The following is a 19,914-nucleotide window of genomic DNA, read 5'->3' as shown; positions in this document are numbered from 1 at the left end:
TGTATATGATTATTAGCTTTAGAGCTGTATGTGTAACAGCTATCATGAAGCAATAAGAAGGGTGGGAGAAAGCATCACATTTGAAAAAAAAGTCCATTTCCTCATGTTAGTGAAAAGGTCGAAGTAGTATAAATTAATAGTAGATGAAAAATATAGAACAGGCAGAAAATAGGTCTTGCTTCGTGTTTTTTCTAAATGGGTGATAAATATTTTACTCCTAAAAGCTATATTTGTATGCATAAGCACTGACTTCAATGTGTTGGAAATTGTCCAATTATCAAAACTGTTGCAGAGTTCATGTTTAGAATGTATCACATGGAAGGTGCCGTGAAGTCATTGCAAAGCAAGACAGTGTGGATTTTTTTTTCTCTCACCAGACCTGAGTATATTTGATATTCTTTCATCCTTYCCCCTGCTCTGTGCTCATCCAGGTGTTCTAGGTTGTGCCTCMCTGTAAAGGAACCCTAGAGATTCCCCATCAAAAAATGAGGTGCAATTTTCAGAGATGTTGTTCTATGTTATTTTCACCAACTCAGATTTATTTGAAATGCAAAACACAAGGAGCTTCTGCTGTGGTAAGGAGACTTTAGATAAAGTGGGAGGTTTCACATGCAAATTTTTATGATGTCARGGCATTTCTGAGTTGCTTGTTACCCAAATGCACGGTGAGAAGGATCTGCACAGAATATTCTGGGAGATGTCTTGAAAGAAACTGAAAGCAGCTGGTGTCAGATACAGCATGGTTTTTTGTGTTCGTGTTTGGTGAGCCCATTGCAATCCTTTAAGAACTTTGACAGGGCAGGATCAAACTCGCCATGCCCATAGATGTTTAACTGTGTCTGAAGCAAATGCAAATGGGTCTCGCAATTCTGGGGTGCTTTCACTTTCCTACGAGTGACAGACACAATGGGTGTGGTCCACCTGAAGAGCCTGCCAGGTAACTGTAACCCTAAAGAAACAGGAAAATCCCAGAGCTAGGAGTGGGATGGGGGCTTGCTTCTTTCCTTCTCCCTCTGTCTCAACAGTCAGTTTGAATTTAAGCAGCCTGAAGGGAGCTAGCAGAAGAAAAAGTTCTGCTGTGTACTAAAAACTTCATGTAACACACGGGATCATGTCCTGTGATGGSAGTTCCCTCCTTTGCCTCTTTGCTYTGTGGTTCTGGACATCCCTGGATAAGCAGGTTTTACCCCTTTTCACAAACTGACCTCCTGTATGCACGCCTAAATAAATGGTGCTTTTTTTTCCAAGATTTCTTGCCCTTCACAACTCTTCCTTGTARCATAGTTAGAAGTGCTTTTATTTACTCCTCTGTGTCACAGGGTTTCTTCTGTAGATTGGATCTTTGTGCAGTGGTGGAAATAGAAATTTAGTTGTTTTCCRTGTCCAGTAATCTTGTACTGGACACTGCAATTGTTTCTCCCCAGCAGGTGTCCAAAACTATGTCCTTTGCTCAAAATAAGTGGTTGTATTCTATGCCATCAGGACAGGAGAAACAAAGTAAAAGTTTCCTTGTATCTTCTTAAAATTTCTGTAGTGTTACCAGCAAAAGAACATCAGTCACCTTGGTATTGGCAATTCTCAAGCATTCCTTGGTGAATAAATAGAGAAGGAAGAACTCTGGAAGGAGAACYTGAAGAAAGACTTGAATGTTTCTGGTAGTGAATAGAGATTATCACTATTTCAAAAAATCATAAAACACATTCACTGTTGAATGCCAACTTAAAGGTAAAAGCTAAAAGTATTTTAGCCAAAGAACTTGCCAAAGAAGTGGCTATAATCCCTAAGTTTTAACTTAAGTGGTTATATCATTTTGGAGAGGAGAAATGAGGTCTTTTTCTTTTTAGACCTGCTGTAGGGTTCGGGTTTGTTTTTTTTGTTTGTTTGTTTGGTTTTTTTTTTTGTTTTTGTTTTTTTTAGTTTGTTCTATTTTTTTTCTATAAAATGGGTTTTCCCCATAATAAAATATGAAATAAAACTAGAAATTGGCTTGTTCCAGAGGCTGCAGAATCTAAGAAGTGAAATACTTATTTACAAGGGAGAGAACGTTCCTTAATTCAGAAATGGGTGGTATTTTGGCATAAAAACTGCAAAGATGGCAACAGCTGCTTTATCTTAAATTTAAGAGTTTGGTCTTAAGATGTTAGGCTGTGGACGTTATCAAATTAGATCTGGTTTGTTTTTCATTGCATTTAATCTAATTACAAATAGTGCTCAGAGTTCTCTCCAACAGCTGCACAAAAGGGCATTTTGGGAGTCACAAGTGATACAAATGAATACTATGTGTGCTTTTGTCAAGTCAGACTTCCAGGAATCAGCTTTTATGGAAAAAAAGATCATGCATGTGTGTTTCTATACTTGCCAGCTATTCCTACCTCCCCATTATTTTATTTGGGATAATCTGATCCTTTTTAGTCACAGAAGTTTAAGGCTCATTCTTTTGAGCAAGTGACCAAGCAGACAGGGATTTCAGAAGCATGTTCTGTGCWGGTCAGTTCATAATGTTCATGAACTGTAAACTGAAATCGTGTCTTGCAGAACTGTGAGGTCCCAGAGGGTGGGAGATGGAAAAAGTTGTTTCAGGAGCTACATTAACAGTCCTGTGCAGTGAAGACCTTCTGATCTAAGCAAATACTGGRTGGTTTTTTCTTTTCAGCTTTATTTGCAGGCTAATTTCTTCCGGAGAGTTTGACTGTATTTTTAGATATAAATTCAGTGATCATGTTTTCTTCCCTATAAGAAGTCAAATGTGGATAATCAACTGCACAGCTACAAGCATTTTGCAGGACTTGGACTTTGGAGTAAAACCACAAAAAATTACAGGATAAATGTCACCTCAGAGCTGTTGCTTTTTTAAAACTGATTTTGTGATCCAAATTTACTACTTTGCTTCCTGAATGACTATTCAGAGTCAGGAGTGGATGTTTAATTTTACTCTGAAATTAATGAATTCTTGATGACTTTCTGCCCTTCCACTGCAGTGTCCTTTAGTACAAACGACTCTTTCTACTCCCTGACAAAAAAAGGAGAGTAAAAGAATTTCTATCCAATTTACATAGTGCTGTTTTTCTTGCTTTTGAGTGTATTTGAGGAAAGTTCCTGAGAACATTTATTTCTATTGGATTGTAGCAGCTGATGAATTGTTCTCCAAAACAGGGATGTACTCCTGCAGTGGAGTCAGAAATCAGTAGCACTGTTGTGACTGAGTCATTTTCTTACTGGTAGACTCAGTGCAAGACAGCGAAAACTGAATTGAAGTCTTAAAGCTGAGGCTAAAACACAAATCTTGTATTGACTTCACGTAATAAAAAAATAGGTCTGTAAATCAGTTACTGTAAGGAAGTGTGGCTCACCTAGGTATTTCAGGTGTGAAAAATTCTCTTTTTTTGTTTTGTTGTGAAAGTCTCTCCATTGGAGAATGGAAGGAAAAAGCTTACCTTTTTTTCCCCAAAGCATACATGCTTCCAGAGGTAGCAGGTTTAACAGCTTSAGGATTAGGAAATTACGAGTTCCTTTTATTGTTTTTTGCTGCTGYGAGTTTTGTTGGTCACTGAGGACACRTAAGAGCTGTTTCATGTGAGCACCATGGAGGCTGTTGAACCACAGTGTCAACATTCAGCTAAATCACTGTTTAGCYTTGCAATTGTTTCTTTTGGGGAGGAATTGCAGGTGGGAGGTAAAAAGTTCAGTGTAATTATTTCTCTGCTGTGTTGGAAACAAGCTCTATGCCTATTGTATGCACTTGCCTCTGAAGTATAAACAGTTTATGCTGCTGGAATGTTTTGGGAAAGCAGTGAAGGTATTSGAGGAAGGGTGTGATTGGTAGCTATTTAAACTCTTGCATTTAGTCAAAGGAGAGCTATTATTTCATTTTCACTTACATTTAATTGATTTAGATCCAAAATTAGATCAATCCATACATGGGTTTAGTCTCAATGTGTGGGATCTGATATGCAAAGCAGCTTTACTTGCCCATTGCCCCACAGAGGTGAAGCTGTGYAGGTCCGAAGAGCCCAACTGACAACACAGCTCACGTGTGAGGAGGTTGATGAGGGAAAACTGTGAACCTCCCTGCTGGCTGCTCCCATTCCTGTTGCCCGTGTCCAGCTGATTTGCTGTTCCCATAGCTGATTTGCTGTTCCCATAGCTGATTTGCTGTTCCCATAGCCATCTCCAGTTCATCCAACTGCTGTCCTTAGCTGGGTTGGGAAGGCAGCAGCCACAGCCAGAGGAGCTTGGGAGAGCTGTAGCAGAGAGGAGGGCACACAATCCTGAGTTACCTGCTGTCCTATTTCTCATTTTCACAGCCTCTGCTGGCTGGTAGGAACTCTTGTAGGAGCTGACAGGTACAAGAAGTAAAKCAGAAGTTGTGAACAGAGCCAAGTATGGGAAGAAGTTTGAATCCCAAAACTGCCCATGGTGGCTCTGCTACCAGAATGTAATCAACTGTGGATAGCTGGATGGGAAGGCAAAGATCCCAGGCAAACAGTTTATATGCTTTCACCTGCCAAGTGTGTTATTGTATGACCTATTAAATACATAACTCTGCAATGAGCTGACAGGATGTTTTTGGTGAGAGAATCTACTTTTCATCTGGGTTTTCCTGCACTAGTAATCCTTTCTGTCAGCTTCTCACTACTGACACTCAAGACATTTTGAACTTCTTGGCTGCCTTTGATTAAATTTGACAGAGCAGAAATAGTTCAAAGCTAGTTTTCCACAAGCTTCGTGAAAATAGGTGCGCAGACAAATTCCCATTCCCAGTTTGTGCACTGCAATGTGAGCTTGGCTGTGTTACTACACAGCAAAGAAACTAAGCTGTGGAGGGGAACAGACAGGGTAAGTTCCAGTGCTTACAAAATGACTTGATTAATTGTGTCACATGCCCATGAAACAGCTTTGCCACCAACCTTTGTTAAAGTTTACCAAAAGTAAAGTTGAGATCCAGCTTGGAGACTATTCAAAGATGTGGAATACATTTAAGAAACCAAAGATGTTTTTTTTTTTTTTGTTCCCTAATGCTATATAGTTACTAGAGCCATATACCCAATGGGTGTAAAAAATAGGGCTGTGTCATAGGCAGGCACTCCTAAAAAGTTTAAAAAAACAGACCATGGGATTTTCATGGTCTTGCTTATGGAATTGTCTTCCTGTAGCTCTGCCGCTGTAGGACCTGAGCCACTCCTGCCTGTGGTCTCCAGACCTCCTTATCCAGGGAGCTGCCAGGCTTTGGAACAAGTGTTTGAGGATCAGCCCTTGGGGCTTTCTGATCATTGCATTTCCTTGTCTATTACTACCTGCTCTCTCTTTCTTTTTCTTTTTTCCCTTGTGATATTTTSATTAGGGTGTTTATATGTGTCTGTCAAGGAGAAAGGTAAAAAATTGACTAGAAGAATGTTCTGTAACCAGCATTTGTTGCTTTTTGGACACAGTTTTTGAAAGGGTAAGAGTTTCTTCTTGCCTTTTAAGTTTACATTCTTGTAACTTACAAGCAACTTATGGTAAGAGTTTCTGCCTCTGGCAATTTCATTCCACTTCTTTATTCAGTCTCCCAGCTGTTTGCTTTTTACAAACTGAAATGACCAATTTGTTTAAGGCCAGTATATACTAGGCCTACCTGGTAGATCAAGGTGATGCCGAAATTTGGTTACTTTGTTAAATGATCATTTTAAGTTGTATTTGTAACTTTTCTATTGAATGGACACTTTTGTACTAATTTTAAGTATTCTTAAAATTCTCATCTAATTATCTAATATCTTAAGAAGTTCACTAACTTTGCCCAKAGCCTGAATTTCAGTCCTCTGTAGCCTTACAGGCTTGCTTGGCACTATCTTCATTGGAATTATCTTTGTCATCTTTGCAGCCCCTGGGAAAAAGCTGTGTCGTGGAAATACATAGGGTGGATACTTTTGATTTTAACTTTTATTTACAATTTCTGAGTTCAGTCTTAAAACAAAAATGAATAATATGCTAGTGTTAGAGCAGTGGACATGGCAGAAAGTCCACTTTTGCTTGAGTCAGAACCTGCGCTCCCTGGGCAAGTGCATAGGGAAGAAGGGTAGTTTMACATTATTTGTTCTAAAATAAACATGGTTTTGAAGTTGATAGATGAAGGGGATGTGAAGCATTCAGAAAAGAATGAGGAAGAAAAACAGTGTCCTTTTACAGTAATTTATAAATAAGTGATGTATTAAAACTATAGGATTGGATCAAAACACTGTGGTGTGCAGAACTGTATCTCTGCAAAGGCAAGAATATGAAATGATGATGGTTGCAAACAACAAGGTTAATTGTATGCCCTATTTAATAACATCATATGTATTCWTATATTGTTTTATGTACCATTTAAAAGCAGTCTAGTCATTAAWACGTGTGATATGAAAATAAGGAATGATGATTTATCTGTGCCACTTTTTGACCTTTTTGACCGTGATAGATTTGTAGATTGCATTTTCTGCTTTGCATGTTACTTTTTAGAAACAGGAAATTTAATAATATCAGCAAGCACCAAGARTGATTTATTTATGTGTATGAAACCTGATCTATATTTTTAGGGATATATTTAGATCTTAGTCTAGTTCCCAAATATAACTATTTTATAGAATTGGTTTTTGTTGTGCAAACATGCTAAGGTTAAAGAATTGACTGCATGAATACCTGGTAGTAGTGGTTTCTCTGGTGCTCTCACTTCTGATGACAGCTCTTCATGGAACTTGATTTCTCTTCCAGTTTCCCAAATCTCCGAATGTCAGTGATCCTTCAGTGTCTTTAGCCTGGAGGTTTACTGTTGTTGTTTTGCAATGCTATTGCAAAACAGAAGTYTGTTATTTTGGTATAAGAAGATCCCTTAGAATTGTGAAATAAAAAAAAACCTTTTCATAATGGTCATGACTGAGCTTAATCCTGATTCGTACAAAATATGTCAATTTATACACCCAAAATCATATTCCTGTCTGGTAAGGGCCATGAATTGCATCAATGATATCGTTATTCAGAGAACTTCATTTTGTGGGAAGTAATGTTTAACTCACTCAGTTTGCAATTATTTTCCAAATACTCTTAAGATTTGCTTGTACATCATCACCAGAGATTGTATCACACTTCTCTGCAGGAAATTTGTTCATGTGGTGATTGACATTTATTTTTTCTAGAGATGAGGACATTAGTAAATACATGGGAAACTTCATAAAAGGTTTTTTCTAATATAGAATGTTTCTCATCATACTCCAAGATTCAGCCCATTGAGAAAATATGAAYAAAATATACAATTTAATTACTTAATAAAAAGCTTGGAATCTCTAATACTTGTTACTAGCAGCAGTGCAAATGTCAGTAGTAGGAAATGGTGGCTGTCCTGCTAAGCTTGTGTTTTCATGCTTCCAGTGCTGATTGCAGAGCACCAATAACAAGTACAGTGTTCCCCATCTGCAGTGCAGTAAAGTGATGTTCGTGTAGTGAGCCACGACACATGAAGGCAGACAGTTTTAGTTTTAGACTTCATCATACAGATACATTAGTGCTTCAAGGGTCATCACACCAGCCTGTGGTGGTCTGCACTGAACAGGGTTTGTGGTTTAAAAATATATTTGAGGGAATAATTACGTTGCAGGGTGTAGTCTTACACCCTTAGAAATGAGAAGGATCTTGGAGAATGGCAACCGGCAACTTTTACAGTAATCGGGATGCGGAATTGACCTTACGGTATTAATATTCATCACCTGTCCTTGTGGTTTTAAACATTCAGCTGTGTCTCACTCTCTGGTATGTACTGCACGATCACAGTAACAAACCTTACTGCATAATGACCCTGGGTGTTAGATTTTTAACCTTCACTGAAAGCAGTCAGTCCTCCCTAGATGACGTGACTAAATTAGTAAATTTATTTGTTTAATTCATTTGCCAATGGTGATTTACCATTGCCTTTATTAGGGGTGGTGTGTGGGAGTGGAAACAACAAAGGTGATCAGAGAGAATTTAATTTGTGGTCTTTTAATGGTGTGGTTAAAGCCTGTTGACTTGAGACTTGTGCATTTTTTCAGTTGAAAGGCATATTTTCTCAAAACCATGGGAAAATTTCTGGATAGGCTTTTAAAACCTCTGATGACCAAGAGTTTTAAATGGCTTAGCAGGCTCAGAATCCWTGTCAGAACTGGGGAACATCCAGCAGCTGTTGGATGTGATGGCTCTTGTGCCATATATATGGCTTTTCCTTTCAAGAGGAGTATGTGCAGAGCTCTATTTCCCATAAAGATATATGAACGTTTGTATTTCTAGTTGTTTTGTGTGTTAAGTCAGTGCTTCTAGGCAGCAGCAGACTTGCAGTGTGTATGTTCTTTCACCTTTCTGCAAATGTGCAGTAAGGCTTGATGCAAACCAAAATTATATGATTTCAGCACACACAGGAAGCTTTTTGTTTGTGCTGTAGGTCTGATGCTTTCTGAAAAGCAGGAGGCTTCTCAGAGCGCAGACCTGTGAGGTGAGAACACGTGTAGCTGGGCTACTGGTACAGCTTTGTGCTGCCCTGCRTTGCTAGGGCCTGTGTGGGACAGCAGGACATGCATACCAGCCCTATTTAGGATTTTTGTACTTAATTATTTTATGATAATGCCTGGATAAAGGTTTGTTTGTTTGTTTGTGGTTTTTTTTGTTTTGTTTTGGTCTTTTTTTTCTGTAGAGATGTGAATTTTCTCTTGTAAATGGATTGGTAACTCCCCCTTACCTGCCCGAAACCAAGCTCATTCCTTGTTTTATTCCTTCACAACACTTTCACCTGTGTATCTTTCTATGCCTGCTGTCCGTATTGGTGTCCTGTTACCATTGCTGCTGCTTAAGTGCTTCCTCTAAGCATTGCTCCATGTACTCAGACCATTTTTGGGAGTGGAGGAAGGAAGGTACTTTAATTTCCTGCATATTTGCTAGAAGCAATCACCCATTCTATCACTCTTCCCATCAATCGTTGTATTATTTTGCCACGTTTCACTGATTCAGGTCAAGCAGGATGTCTACAAAGATATATACAAAGSTATATCTGTTTTCAGACAAATACTGGAATATAGTCTGGGCGCTGTGTCCCAATTAYTAGTTATACTTATTGCTTTGTTTCAAGCATTCTAGCTTTTTTTTTTTTTTCCTGCAAGACATTTAGCTTTCTGTGAATAGCATGCTGTTTTTGAAAGATTAAAAAAAAAATTGCATGATCACCTTTGTCAGTATTTGGTGGATGTGAAGAAAAAACTATTAAAGAGGAGTGACCAAATTCAAGTTCACCCCTCAAGTCCTCACTTCAGTGGTTCTCCCTTTACCTGTGACAGTATTTTATGACTTGTTTGTCAAGCATATATAGCATGTGCTAGAAACTCATTCTATTCTGTCTCGGTTTAGTCAYGCTAAAGAAAATCCACCTCTGTGCCTCCCTGCAAGGTTCCAAATTGTAGTTGCCAGTGCACACTTCTCCAACCCCCTCCCTGGTGTCTGTGCTCAAGTGTTTTAAATGGCACGRCATTACTTTTAGAGTGCCAGGGGACAGTTGTAATTTTTATAAATATCACTCCTACTATGGGATGTTGCACAGCAGACTTTTCTCTCTGTGTGATGGCAATGCCAGATGCTCGCCTTAAAACAAATATCCTGGAGCTGGGTGACATATGCTAAGAAAAGGCAAAATAAGCCAGAGTCCTGGAGCTGCTGTAGGTGGGTGGTGTTAGTGATTTTAGTGGAAGTGTTTTAGCAGTAGTAATTTCAAGATATAAAAAGRAAAGGTCTCATATAAACTTGCATAACCTTTGGCTTTTATAATCTGTCAGGAAGAGAGGAAACTGCACAAGGTTTTTATTGTATGAAATGACTTTTTCCTTTTCTCTTCTCCCACCTGTATCAGTCAGTTTAACAAAAGATAACACCTCTTCGATTTATTGCTGGAGCTTATAGGTGCGTAATGGCTCTGAAGCTGGTATGGTTGGGAAGTGAATGAAAAGCGTAGGGGAAAGAATAATTCATTCACTGAAAAAGTGCAAACAGAGGCACAGCAGTGAGCAATAAACCATTGCCATTGGCACACTTGGGCAGAGCTTTTGTACTACCACAGTCCGGAGCGAGCCTGGAGAGGCGTGYTGTACACAGGTCCCGGTGTGAGGAGGCAGAGCCCTTTGCCCGGTGTTTGCAGGGGCTTTACAGCTCTTTGGGAACGGGCAGGGTTTGAGAGCCCAGCCCCTGCCTGCGGTGCAGGGCTGGCAGCAGCGGTGCGGGTGGCCACCAGATGGCACCGGGGCCCCACGCTTGTGACCACCTGAGCGTGCCAAAACTCCCCGGCAGCTCTTGGGGCACATGATCCTGCAACTCCGACTGTGTTTTTCCATTTCGGACGCTTGCGTGTTTAAGATGTGTATCTTATTTAAACGAGTTCTACTAAGTAGTTCAGAGAGGGGACAGTTTTGTTCCTAAAAGCTATTGAGTCACATCAGGCTGTTACACACTCAGGAAATTCCCTTTGGGTCGTGACAGATTTTGTGTTGGATTTTTTTTCTGTGGGTGTGTGTTTGTTTTTTTGATCCTGCTCGAAAAGGTTATGCTTTTCATACCGGCTGTTGTTTTACAGGACATCTTGTCAAAAAAGCAGTGAGATTGCTGTTGTGGTTTACAGCGTTTCTTCTGAGTGCTGCTCCCATCTATAGTCTGGAAGTGCTTTGCCGAACGGGGWAACTCTATGCTCGGAAGGGCTGTAGCTTTGTGTTATCTCCTGTGCTTTTTAATAAGGAAGCTTGGAAGTGAACGCTTTTTATGTGAAATGCATCACKAATACACTTTTAATGTCCTGGTGGATAGAGAAGTGCTGAGTGAAACACTGCCGAGAACAAAACACCTCTGCCCAAACATTTAGTTCCTTTTTCTCCCTCTTCCTCTGAAAAGTTTCAGTTTGCGAGGACGTGTTGCTCTTGCCTGACTGTCCTGGTGGAGTGTGCATACCCTAAGCTGATGCGAAGAAAGCATTTCTAAATACTTTTCCTTTCTTTTGGTTCTTTTTTGCTCTACAGCTTGTGCTAAGTCGGGGCAGTAGGAGCTCTTTGTTCTGTCTGCAGTGTGTTATRTATGGCTCCCAGCTTGCCTTTCTCTGGCAATTGATCCTTCCTTTCAGCATTTAATCAGTTTAGCAGGTTCAAGTGCCATCATTCACATTTATGACTGGTCCCTGAAGTAACACAGCTATTCAATATCTGCAGTGTGGGGGGCTGAGGGGGGGAAGTGAGAGGTTATTGCAAGCTAAGTATATTAACTGAGTAAAGGGATTTCAAAAAAGCCATGCAGAAAGGTGTTGATTTTTTTTCACAAGGACACACAAAATAAGTAATAGCATGGGAAGGATTAAGAGGATTTAAGGCTCTAATAGCCCTAACCAACTGGGGTGGGTGTTAATGGGTATTTTTCAGTTAGGGCTTATGGGACTTCCCATATTTTCCAGGAGATGAAACCTTTTTAATTGTCAATTATGTAGGGAGGAATTCCTGAGGGCACTCTCATGTGTTTTATTTGGGAAATGKCATTTTGTTGCTGTTTCTAACTTGCCTTGTTTGCCTGGATACCATCATTGGTGGTGCTGTCAGTTCTTTGTGTTCAAGATGGGCTCTTGTGTTTCTCAGAGCAATTCAGAGATGTCTGCAGTCACAGTGTATGAGTGCATTCCACAGATGAAGCACTGAACTTCTGTGTGCCTATCACTGCATTTACTACTGGGAGGAAATAAAGTGCAGATATGCAACCAGCCCCAGACATGCTGAAATTACTGATTTGTCTTGGGACAGCTTATCCATTGACACGGTGTTCATCACTCAGTGCCTAACACAGCATTTTTTTTTCTAAGTAGTAATTGCCACTGCTGACCACAGACCAATTAAATTCTGCATTTTTCTTGGTAGGAGATCCTGTTAAACTACCTGTCATGTCCCCTCACATAATATAAAACAGTTGCAAAGAAATAGGGAGTGCAAGAGAGAGTGAAAAATATCAGCTCAGGAAAAAACAACAAACCCAACAAACCACAACCCACAATATTAATGGGAAAATAGGATTAGGATAAAAGACTAGTCTTTGCCATGCATGCTTAGATAGGCTGTTGTGTAATCTTGAAATTTAATGCAAATGTGCTTTTCCTGTCTTTGTAGTCAGCTCCTGTTAGAACTGGATCTCGGTGCTGACGGGAGAAAAGCTGGGCTTGTGTATTGGGCTCTGTAGTATTTAAAGGAATTAAAATAGTTGAAAATTAATWTTTGGAATTGGTCCTGTGCAAAAAGGATTAGATTCAAGATAACAAATTTTGTACAGTAATGATGTGCTTTATCATGAAAGTGATACTTAGGAAACTTCATGCTTGAGGGTCCACTATGAGCTATGTTTGTTTGCTGAATGTGTTAATCTGCACTGTGATAGACTGCTTAAAAAAGCAGCTTGCCTTTTTTCTCTTTTTGTTTGCGACTTAATCTGTATTGATTTAAGTTCATGAAACAGAAGTGCTCATTTATCCTGATAATATTTTTTTTTTGGTCCTTCAGTACTATTCAAAGTGGCTAGATCTTAAATTCAATGCCAAGGCTATGGCCTGCATTTTGCTGTTTCATCTCACACCTTTTTCTCTCYAAACATGCCAGTTAACATTTTTGGAATTCACTGAAAGCTCTTTGGCCTCAGATGTGGTCATAAATCATAGAATAATTTAAGCTGGAAAAGATCCTCAAGATCATCAAATCTACCACTAAACTGAAGTGCCAGATCTGCACATCTTTTAACTAGAAATCTTCCCAGCATGCCTGTTTTTCTAGGCTTGGGGAGATCTGCTGAGTGGGCAGGGGATTGGGGTTTTTGCCAGATCCTCATGTTTTTGACTACRACATCTGACACCTGAGCAGGTCTGCGACCATGGAACTGTTGTGGAATATCTCACACAGAGAACACTTCTTGATCCCTTATTGCTGATCTCCATGCTCTGTCAGTAAGGAAATGCAGCAACTGATCTAYTTACAACATGGAACATGGCTAATAAATACATATCACAGATTGTGGATGTTGAGGGAGAGAAGAAAATAAACCTTATGCTTACTAATGCTTTCCTGATTTTTATATTTTTGAGGAGGAGCTCATGTGAGGAGACTTACAACCTAATAAACTTTTATAGCCTAATAAAGCCAAATAATAAGACGCAAGGAAAAATCCCTGATAGGATTTATTACCTTTAGTTTCTGCACCACTGGTGTGAGCTGAATCCTGGCATCTGTGATCCTTAAAATTTTGCTGTCTCTGGATGTGACTTATCACATAGAGTGYTTTAGGGACAAGCTGCACTGGCTTTCCAGCTGGTGCCGCCTCTTTTTTAAATGATAGGAGGTTGCTGGCAGGATGCCTGAAAATGTCTTAGACTTTGATAATCCRTGTAAAATATCTAGAAAGTGTTCTGAAATTCATCTGTAGAGAGAGCACTTAAAAAAAATGCACCAGCTGTCACTTAACTGATGATTTTGTAACCATCATTTTATTCTGATGTGTAACTTGCTACAGTGCATTGTTTTTTTCTGTAAACAAATAAATGTAAAACACTGCTCATGGATTGAGTTGCTGGAACATTCCTACAAAGGAATAAGGATCTCTTGCCATGAGCCTTTTCTGAAATACCAAAGCAATGCTTTCCTGCCTTCACAACACCATTTGCAGTAGCTGCCATATGGAGAATAGATCCATGCTTGGTACAGGATTCTGTACTGGGGAGGAAGCACCTTTTTGGTGGGCACTGCACAGACCAAGCGCTGTGTGCAGGTAACTGTTCCACCATGGACTGGCAATTGTGTTCATGTGCAAGGTGATGCACACATGGGGCATGATGACTACAGATATTTCTGTTGTTTGTGGAATTGAATTTCAGCCACAGCGTTGCCTTGAAATAGGGTTTTCCATTTATATTGCAGCCACATAATTTTTATACTTTGCAATATTGCCCCATATGTGGCGTTTTGCAGGGTACTGAAACCCGTCAAATCCCTCATAGGAAGCGTACAAATATATTTATAGCTTTTGTTATAAATGATACATGAAATATTTGGTCTCGAGACATCTTGTCTTTAGCTTCCCGTTGCCATGGGCACTCATTAGTATTCCAGGGAGGCCTGGTTGTCATGGCAAAGTGTGGAGTTGTACTGTGTTCCCATGGCAACCTCCACCATTAGGTACCTTGAGCAGATCTGCTRGCAAATATGTTTGGGCAAATCTAAGATGATCTCAGGGTAGCATTAATGTTTTAAATAACATTGGCTTTCTCTCCCAAGGTGATTCTTACTGCAGATGTGTTTGGTACATTGGGTTATGGCTGTTGGGTCAGTGTAACACAGCACAGTGTCGGACTGCAGGAGGATTCTTTTCAAAAAGCAGCACCGAGGGATAACTTGACCTCTAAAGAGGTTAAAACAAAATTGTGGTGTTGAGCCTGTTTACATTTTTCATGTGTTCTTGCAGGCATCTGGATAAGCATGCAGCGCCTGCCTTGAATGACCTTGAGCAGTAACCACATTCCTGTGTACATCCCAGTGCATCTGAGAATTGTGGTTTTGGAACATCTCTGTTATTCTTATTGGGAGGAGACAGCAAATTACCCTCTGGCACACAGCTTGCTGTGGTTTGCAAGGGAGCAAGGTGGCATTGCTGGTGTGGAACAACACTGCAGGTGGTTAGCTTTGGGTCAGTGAGGTTTGCCTGCCACYGATGGAGAATCTATTCTGATGCTGGAATTGTTTAGAGAAGTGATAGACAAATTCACATCTGTCAGTTCTTTGCTAATGACAGGCTGTTTATTTGTCTCAAATTTTGATCTCCATTAGTACATGGTTTTAGTTTATGTAGTGTTCACAGTCAAGGAGCTGATGAAAAATCTGTGGGTTTTTAAAATGCTCTAAAAGATGTGAAGTGCTACACCTTTTGAAGGGGAATATGCCTGTGTAGCCTCTTTAGATGGGACGCTTGTGGGGATGTCCATCCAGTGTCTGCTTTCGGTCACAGAAAAACACACAGAGAAATCTGTACAATTTGAAAAGCCAGATACCAAAAACTGATAATGTGATATTATGAAAAGGGGTGACCTGACACATCTGGGAGGATTTTGTTCTGCTTTGCCACAGAACTGGAGGCTCCCCACAGCCCTAGAGGGTGTGTTAATTCTGTTACGGTTCTGATGGTTTCTTTGTTGTGGTTAGCAGTTAAAAATGGTGTCTTAAACAAAGTTCTTAACTTGAATCAAAGTCTGTAAGATTTAAACATTCTAAACCACTTTTTCTGGGTTTTTTTTGTCTTTTTTTTTTCCCTTTAGGTTGATAAAGTGGGTTTGTACAGATCCCTTGGCCTCTTTCCTGACTGCMTTTAGAATTTCAGATATTTCTTGGAGATTTTTCTGTAAGCTGTTTCACTTTTCAAATGTCTGTGCTGAAGATGATGTTTTTTGATACCCTTTCTTAGAGAACACCATGAAATTAAATGTGAATTGATAATCCAATGGCTAAGTTTGTTTTCAAGCAGTGCTGTCTCTCAACACACTAAAAGCTGAGAGCCAGGAAGGCCAAGGCTTTTTGTATTTCCTATGTTTCTTCAAATTGGGTTTGGCTTCCAACTGAGTCAGACAGCATGGCCTGAATCACACCACTACTCTTGAAAATGCTATCTCACAGTACYCTCAAATTTGATTAAGAGCAGCATGCTTTTTAGTGCTTGGCTAAAAATAAGCAAGCCACTGTGAGAGGGGAAAAGAATGCACTTTTGTTTTATAAAATCACTAATCCATTTAAAAAAGCCTTTACTTCAGCTTGCAGTTTTGTTTACAGTGGCTTAAGAATCTCTTCTGATCAGCAGCTGCTMGCTTTGTTTAATAATTGTATTTGTATGTGGGTGTTGCAACAGTTAAAACACATGGCTCTTTTGAATCAATAAGAGTGAAGATGGGCATATGCAATGACCAGGTCAGCCTTTTGTCCTGATGGCCACTGATTCTTTGTGGAATCCTTTTTTGTCCTAGCTAGGAGCTTTTTTCTTTTAATAAGCAGAAAARTATTTTAAAACACTGGTTTATATTAAAAGGCAGAAAGTAGGGTATGATTAATCTGCACAGTGAAGAACTGTGTTAACACAAGCAGACATTTAAGCATCTTTATATCTATATATATATATATACACACATAAAAATCTAGAACTGAGCAGTAAAAAGTGATGGGAAGCTCATTTTTGTATATTTTCTTTCCTGTCTGTCACTTCCTTTCCTGCCAGTGGCTGGCAAACTAGAGAATTGAAGAATAACTGATGGAAATCTGGAAACAACACTTTTAAAGGAATTAAGACTGTGGAATAAATTGCCAGAATTTTACAGGGGTTGTRGGACTTTTTAACTGGCATGACCTGCTGTAATAATTTTGCTCTACCTCTGCAGTTTGCTGATCTTGGGGTGTGGGGCATTTTTGTGTTTTTATCCTTTATTCCTGGTTAGATTAAGAAGAGGGAGGAAACAGGAGGACGGTATAAAGCTGCTCAGTCATCCTCATAGGTATAGAAACACAAATCCCAAGAGATACTTGTCCGTAGCCTGCAGATTCAATGTTTGTAAGATAAAAACACTGCTCAAGCTTAGAGCTTTCCTGAAGAGATCTTCAGCAAGTTTTTGTTTTCTGTCAGAAACACTGGAGGCATGCTCGGGCTCTGCCTGTGGAGGCCTTTCTCTGAAGCACTGGAATTAATGTGCAAAAGAAAAGGAGAGTCCAAAATATCTGGCATGGTGTAAGAATGAATTGTGCTTCAAAATATATTCTTGTGCCCTTAACCTAACCTTGCAAGCAAAGCTGGTGCTTGGCTGTTGGGAAAYTTATTGTCTGTGATCTTTTACATGGAAAAGATAATTACTGCATTACTGAATAACCCAAGCTATTGCCTGGTAACTTCAAATTGTGTGTTTTGTTTTCTTCTGATCATCTGAAAAAAATATATTGAAAGCAAAAATCAGTCTTGAAATAGTGTTAGTCTGTAGGTGGTTCATATGCATTTGATTTTAAATGCTTTCTCAGAGCATGAGCAGCTCTTACAGAATGATMCTGTTTTCTTCCAGGAGGAATATAACCCCTAAGCATTCATATGAAAAGTTAAATTTAAGTTACATAACTTACACTTTTTGAATAGTCCCTGATGATGACTTTAGTTGTTGCTGTAGATGTCTGCTGTTTGTTGGTAACAATCAGCTGTGAAGGTACCAGTGAATGCCAAATGAAAGCTGTTACAGGTACAGTGTRTGAACATTTCCTATGCACTCTTTATCCACTTCCAGTATGAGCAAGTTTTTTGCTAAGTGSATCAATTGGGACATTTCTTCATCAGTCAAGTTTTAACATAAATGTAAATATAATGAGTGTTGGTAGAATAATAGATGAGATCAGTCAGTCTCTTCATGGTGCATTTGGGGACAGCACAGTCCAAAGCGTGCCTGTCCAGGTCACTGATGAAGAAAGTGAAGTGGCGGAGTTGTCACTTCCCTGATTTGAACTTTGGAAGTCTCTGGGTAAGTCATGGACACAGATGAAAGTTATGTGAGACCAGGGTGCTCTCCAGATCCTTGACAGGAGGTGTGGCATTCAGCTGTGGCTTGTTGGTTTGCCAAGCCATTTTCTGGGTTTTAGCTGGGTTTTTCTTAATTTTAATTTTTCTTATTTCTCTGGAGCAATGACTGAACCATGGGCTTTACTTCTCTCATATCTAAATAGGCATCCCTGTTGAGAGTGGAGAGTTAATTGCACAACATTAGACATAGTCTGGTAATGTGCTATGTCAGCTCTTTCTCTTAATATAAATGTTAATTGTGTATGGGTGAGAGGGATAGAGTTCGGTAAAATAAACCTCATGTAATGATACCAATGGAATTTCATGTTTGCCATTTTTGTTGTTCTAATATTGATGATACTCTCATACATCATTTTGAGTAGAAGTTAATTACTATTTTCTGAAAAATATTGGAAATAAATTGTGCAGCATGGGATGACTTTGATTTATTTTCACTGTTTTAAATGGCATAAGTCATTAGCTTTTAAAAATAGCAAGTCTGAATCCAAATATCTGGCGTAGTTATTAGGAACTTCCTGACTAGCTATTAAGAAGCCTTTCAGTAGATTGCAATGAAATGTWAAACTGGGTGCTGAGCTTGCATGCAGGTCTGTAACTGAGCAAACATGTAGACTGTCTAACGCACATAGTGCTTGTGTACAAATTATTAATGCAAAAGACGGCAGCAGCCTCAGTCTTGAAAGAAATTTTTCTGTTTTAGTTGAGCAATTAAATCCAAGCCAGACAACTTAAACCGTATAAACCTGCTAGAWGTGCAGTCATGTTATATGCCCAATAAGCATTTAATGCATGTTATTGTAATACTAGGAAATAAGTTGCTCTTTGTCTTCATAATATTTTTAATAGAAAATTCTTTTTGCTAGATGATAATGTCATTCATCAACAGCCTTAAAATATTAAACATGTTTTTAAAAGCCTTCTTAAAATGCAATTTAGAATTAGGTGTCRACAGTTATAAGTCCTGGCAAGTATATGGGTGTTTTCAGGGGCACTTCAGATGGTTTGGGTGGTTTCCCAGCTAAGCACTCTTGAGACAGAAAATTGTTTTCCCTGAATGTGTGGCTTGAACAAACCAAGTTCTCATTTAGTCCCTGCTGGGTGAGACTAAAGGTGTGGTTTGCACTGGGATTAAAAAAACTGTCAAGAAATTTCAAAAACTTGGACTTGATGATCTGGCTTTTGAGAAGTGTTCTACTGCGTGTGTATGGAGGAACAGAAAGGGCACAGAGGGGAGTGTTGAGGGGATCTGTCATGAGTTACCGTGCAGYTATGTAGAGAGAATGCCAAACATGGGTGACTCATTTGCCTGACTTTGGWATGTATCAGCAGCAGCAGCAATGTGCTCCACAGTGGTGGTTGAGTGAGAACACTCTGCATTCTGCAGTTGTGGCAGCAGCTGCAGACATGTGGCACAGGAGCAATGCTTTGAAGCTGGTGTTCAGAACTGCCTGTGCCAAAGGCAGCCGTGGCAGGGTTGGTCTCTCTGATCCCAATAGCGTTGCAGTGTTTGGGTTTGAACCCTGTCTTATGGCAAGCACGGATGCAGGGATAAACGGGAAACAGCTGTAGTCTTGCAGGARCGCTGCTTTGAAGCAGGGCTAAGCTGAATTGTGGGGGTGTCTCCACATCAATAAAGGGTATAATCATGCGAGGGTGGCTTTTGTTGCTGAGGGAMCCCTGAAACCTGAGCGAGGATGTGACATGTCTGGTGTAGCATATGCTGCAGTGACTCAGAGCAGTGTGAGYGCAGCGCTGGATGGGGCAGGTGACCAAGGTGGCCACAAACTCTGAGCACACAGCTGGGAGCTGTGGCACAGCTTGAGTGGGACAGCTCAAAAAAAGGAGAGCTTTCTGCTGTTACTACATACTCTTTAAGTCTGTTTTTTTTTTTCAAGAAGAATGCTCTGAATAAAATGCCTTTTTAAAATATGAATAGGAAAGGACTAATATGAAAATGTCCAGCTATAGGATTTGAGGTATTGGATGTGACCTGTATTCGGTTAATACTGTGCAATGCAATCTGTGAGAACCTAGAAATAGAAATATGAACATTGCCCCTGCTCACTTACCACTTGCAGAGAATTCTCCTTTAGTCTAAGCATTGGGCAGTAMTGAAAGGAGGTTGTTCCCTCTGGGAATTGAGCCCTTTATGCAAAATGTAGTTCAGCAATTGAACTCAAGGAGAATATCCATTAGCTGCCAGTAACAGCACTTGTGTCCTCTTTGCTGGATTCCAGCTACTCACCAGCAAGACATTAAAGTGCTACAAAAGCCTGTGTTGAGATGGGACCAGGTACA

At 39.7% G+C, this 19,914-nt stretch overlaps 1 protein-coding gene across 5 annotated transcripts in view; it reads left to right on the top strand.

Annotated features, from left to right (window-relative positions):
* The window catches only part of ANK3 (ankyrin 3), a 333,606-nt gene that overhangs the window by 12,955 nt on the left and 300,737 nt on the right, over positions 1–19,914 (top strand). The gene's annotated exons all lie outside the window — the stretch shown is intronic.

This window comes from Malurus melanocephalus, unplaced genomic scaffold, assembly GCF_030028575.1.
Source record: "Malurus melanocephalus ecotype Western Australia unplaced genomic scaffold, MMel_1.1 scaffold_91, whole genome shotgun sequence".
NCBI lineage: Eukaryota > Metazoa > Chordata > Aves > Passeriformes > Maluridae > Malurus > Malurus melanocephalus.
Note: the sequence above shows the minus strand (reverse complement) of the source record. Positions and strands in the feature narration are given on the sequence as shown.